This window comes from Penaeus chinensis, chromosome 37 (assembly GCF_019202785.1).
Source record: "Penaeus chinensis breed Huanghai No. 1 chromosome 37, ASM1920278v2, whole genome shotgun sequence".
NCBI classification, from domain to species: domain Eukaryota; kingdom Metazoa; phylum Arthropoda; class Malacostraca; order Decapoda; family Penaeidae; genus Penaeus; species Penaeus chinensis.
This window is the reverse complement of record NC_061855.1, coordinates 14,683,674-14,688,673: the sequence shown is the minus strand read 5'-3', so window position 1 is coordinate 14,688,673 and position 5,000 is coordinate 14,683,674. Positions and strand designations below refer to the sequence as shown.

The 5,000-nt window shown below is 32.8% G+C and overlaps 1 long non-coding RNA gene across 1 annotated transcript in view; it reads right to left on the bottom strand.

Moving 5' to 3' along the window:
- LOC125045737 overlaps positions 1–5,000 on the bottom strand; it is a 5,913-nt gene that overhangs the window by 418 nt on the left and 495 nt on the right. Inside the window, exons 1-2 of the long non-coding RNA XR_007116580.1 lie at positions 657–5,000; positions 1–391 (exon numbers count right to left, since the gene is read on the bottom strand). The exon at positions 1–391 is cut by the window's left edge and continues 418 nt beyond it; the exon at positions 657–5,000 is cut by the window's right edge and continues 495 nt beyond it. This is a non-coding gene — a long non-coding RNA (uncharacterized LOC125045737). The remainder of the gene's footprint in view (positions 392–656) is intronic.

Here is a 5,000-nt window from a genome sequence, read left to right as displayed (position 1 = left end):
CTCCACGTTTTGCTCTGGGGTGACCTGCTTCTTTGAGGGTGACCTTGGAGTGCTGGGCAAGAAACCACCGTGACTGAAGTGTCTAGACTTGTGAAAGACTATGAAGTGAGTTTCCGAGCAGGACTCAGCCTGAAATGAGGCAGGACGTTTCAGATCTCAGACTGATCAGGTGTCCGAATGGATGTCTCAGGCAGAAACTGACTCCCATATGGATGTCCTAGGCTTGAAATGGCGCACTGACGGATGCCTCAGGCTGAATGTCCGTCTCAGCTTAATGACCCTCACGAGCCCACGTGATGTCCAAAGCCCAGTGTTCTCTCCTGCTGGTGGACGCCCTTTGAGTTTGTGCCTCATGCTTGGAGTGTGGTATTGCTAGATGGCTTCTGGAATTCTGAGAGAAATAAAACGATTACAGGATAAGCAATATAGAATGCAATGAGAGAAAAAAGATGATCTGAAGGACAGCATGCTCTATGGCATACAAGACATTTTGTAACTACAAAAGTTCCAAACAAGCATCTACTCATTTTACTCCATTTGAATCACCTTAACTGTCTGCTTTACAGTAAAGTACAATGCATGGCATCAGGCAATCTCATAGCGCAGTGGTATGAGGGAGCTCATTCAATCACATTCCACACATATGCAATACTCACCTACTACATGCAACTGAAGTCTCTCCTGAAGGCCTGTAGACTGAAGTCTCACTCTGTGCCCTCTGATATCACCCTTGTAGACTGAAGTCTTACTTAGAGACTGAAGTTACACTTAAGTTTGGCATTCATCTTTGAAACAGTCACATTTAAACACTGAGGTCACACTTGAGGCATGGCATCTACATTTCCAAACTTTATATTGAGATTTAAATTATATAATATTAAAGAAAGCACATGGAAGCGAGTGACACGTGTGTCCTCTATTCATGATACAAAAATCGTTAAAAAATCTTAATAAATACAATAGTGCGTGATTGCATTTTTTTAACCATACAGAGGTGTTTAAAAATATGTTACATCAACAGGGTTATATTAATAACAATGATAAATGATGTACATTAAACATAAACGTTTTTATATCAAGATCGCAAGTGATGAATAAGATCTAAACTATGAATATGTTTTAACATTCAGTTGTAAAATCGAGCTATAAAAATGTATGAAATATACTTTGAAATAAGAAAAATAAGATTATTTCTTACATGAAGAAATATAACAGTAATTGTGACCAATCACTAGATTATAAAGACGACAACTTAATTTTAATATGACAATTTGTATTCAGTTATTCCTTCCTATTGTTGATGGCTATAATGAGCTGTTTCGTTTTTACAGAATAAGATTTAATAAGAAGCAAAATCGTGATATGTGATAATATATCACATTATTCCATATATAGTGAGAAACAAAAATCCTAAAATATATACGTTTTACATTTTCTTACATAAATCATACATCATACCAATTTTTTAAGTGTTGGAAAACATTTCATATCAATTATACACAGAGGTTTGATGAACTTATATCTAAACGTTATTATGGAAATGATAATCTTAGAACAGTGTGAAACGTTTGGTGCTTTAATTATACACAAATAAGTTGTTGTTGATGATGATGATGTTGATGACGATGACGATGATGGTGGTGATGGTGATGATGATGATGGTGATGATGGTGATGGTGATGGTGATGATGAAGGTGGTGATGATGGTATTTTTTTCGACTGCAGGAAACGCATTACAAACATAACCCATCTGGATTTCGAAACTGTTGTCTCATCATAGTCTTTTTTCATAACAATGAAGTTCATTGTTATGATGGCAGCCTAATTTATAAGATAGTTGAATCAACTTACAGTAATTCTGATACATTTAACAGAACAAAATATATATATTCTATAATATTTCAAGGATATTTGGATTTCACAATGAATATAATTGTCATGAGGATGATGGAAAGAAATTTTGTCGCCTATGAATACAGACGCATTAATCATTTCTAAAAGACACTGACAAGAGATAATGATGGGGCGTAGGAATTCAATAAACGGGACCGACCAATAGAAAAAAAAACAAAAAAAAAAAAAACAGGAATAACGACGCTCCTAAAAAAGGGAGAAGTAGGTCGGGATTCATAAGAAATTCAGTTCTTACGACGAAGGGAAACGAGAATTGAAAAGCGCAGGGTGAATTATCCTCAGAACTGATGATGTAATGGTAACGAATGTCCTATGATTAAACATTGCGAAGAGTACAACCAGGAGAGAATTGGTCACACCGAAAATAAAATTAATGAAACATTGTGCTAACGCCATTAAACGGAGTTAAAGGAGCTACGAGGACTTAGATATATAATTTGCACATGTGTTTATAGGTAAATGGAAATCACTTGAAGGGGTTAAAACGAGGCCCGTTAAGGACAACGAAAAGAATCAGAATACGAGTAAAGCCTGACATGACTTTATAAATGGGAAATTGCTCCTAAAATATATATATATATTTTTTAATTAATAATGAATAAAGTTTGATATTCATCAATAAAAAGATTAATGATTACGATTAACGGCGCTCCTTTCTGTGGGCGCGATACAAGTCGTGTTCCATAACAAGGATATTAATTGCTACGAAAAAGGAAAAGTTAAATAAAAAAAAACTCAATGCTTATTGAAACCCATAAGTGAAGAGGTCGATGGGATTCAAAATCTCTTAGCAACAAAATAATTGTTGCAAAGACATAACATACATATTCTAATATATTCTTAACAAAAATATTGTTACAAAAACCAAATATATAGATTTTCATATTGTTAATAAGAACAGAAAGTAACAATAATATTGAGAAAGACAAGATATACAAATTCAGTATTCCGTCATGGTTTTAAATGGAAAAGAATCTATTTATTCACTTAATCGATAACGAATGGTTTGTGACAAAAATAAAATCAATGATAATGATTTTCTGTAGGCGCGTCAGAAGTCGTGTTATATAACAAAGACTTTAATTGTGACGAAAATGTTGAAAAATACGAAATGCTGATTATCATTATAATACAAATACAAATATTACTAATTAGGATTTTTGTTTAAATGGTTCACATGGCGACACTGAGAAAACAAATAGATGAACATAAAAGCAGTTATAGAGAACGAAACAATTAGGACCAGGTGTGGGTTGTTCCATAATAAAGGAAGCCCCTTTAACACGACGAGAATAAAAACAACAATACTGAGAATAATCATAAGAAATACAAACTTAGAATTGAAGTATTAAGAATAAAGAATTTTAAGTGGATAAAGCATTTATTTTTATTTCAAATTTTCTTTTTCTTATGATGAATGAAATGTGACATTCATTAATAAAAATATAGTAATTACGATTAACGGCGCTCTTTTCCGTAGGCGCGATTCATGTCGACTTCCATAACAAAGAGATTACTTGTTACGAAAATGGTGAAACTTAAGCAAACAAACTTAATGGTTAAATGAATAGACTCATAAGTGAAGAATGTGATTCAAAATTTCTTAGCAACAAAATAGTTGTTACAAAGTCATAACATATAGATTTTTCATAACAGAACTTGCAACGAAATGTGTTTATATCAGTAGCAAAAAGAATATTAATATTTAAATTCCGCATATATCTTTCTAAATATACGTCCAGCAGTATTTAAAAAGCTTTGTAATATTTACGGAAACTATTGTTAAAAAATAAATGAATAAATTAATATGTTCAATATAACAGTGACGATTTCAAACAACATAGAAAATTCACAAATAGGGAAGTGTTGTTGTGTTTTATAATGAATGAAATTTGGCGTTTTTAAAGACTAACGACAAATATAATGATAACGGTAAACGGCGCTCCTTTCTGTAGGCGCGATACAAGCCGTCTTCCGTAACAATGATATTGATCGTTACGGCAAAAAGAATGGAAAGAATTATGCTAATGATCATCAAGATAACAATGATGATGGCAGTAACAGTAATAATGATAATGATTATGGTTATAACATTACCAATGAATAGGTTATCAACAATAATGGCACTGATAACACTGGTGATAAAAATACTTAAAAAAATAAGGTAGAAAATTATAATCGGCAATATAACAAAATCGCTATTAGTGGTAATAATTGCGAGGAAAAGTATATAAATTTCTAAAAAGAACAAAAACTCAAATAACCACCACTGAAACGCATTTGAGTTGAATGCAAATGAACACTATAAAACTAAGATCATTTGCGATTAAACAAGAGAGTAAATCGTAAAGAATAAAGATAAAAGTTAACAGCTAGAATAAGCGAAACTAAAAAACATCGGACTTGATTACAAAATAACTTTATAACACTACGATCAGTTGCTATAAATAGTTAGAGTCAATAACAGAAACTAAATATTGAAATGATAATCAAAATAACGAAGCTCAGAGCCGGAGGAACCGATATTTAGGAAGTGACAAGTTTCATTGCTATGGAGATATTAAATGCGAGGGAAATGTTTAAGATCTTTAAAAACACTAACAGTAAAACTAATTAAATTTGGTTATAGTCATACATACTCAGTAGAACGATACGTGATATGTAATACTCATGAGAGTTATTGGACATTAACCCATAAATATATATGATTACAGCAGAAAACCAAATACTACTATGATTATTGATGAAACATACGAAATACATCAGTCATCGCAAAAAGATCATATACAACATCTATAAATCTGGTAGTTGGATTCCATAACACTAAAATTAATTGATATGATGAATAAGTGACTATTACGAAATGGCAGCGTTGTTAAAGAAGGTGGGGGGGGGGGGGTCGTGTGTGTGTGTGTGTGTGTGTGTGTGTGTGTGTGTGTGTGTGTGTGTGTGTGTGTGTGTGTGTGTGTGTGTGTGTGTGTGTGTGTTAACATATTCCCAGGGTAAATGGGCTGGTTTCTTTAAAAGAGAGTAAACAGATTTTCATGTATATCCATTTATCTTTGTATAAGACTCTAGCAAGAGTT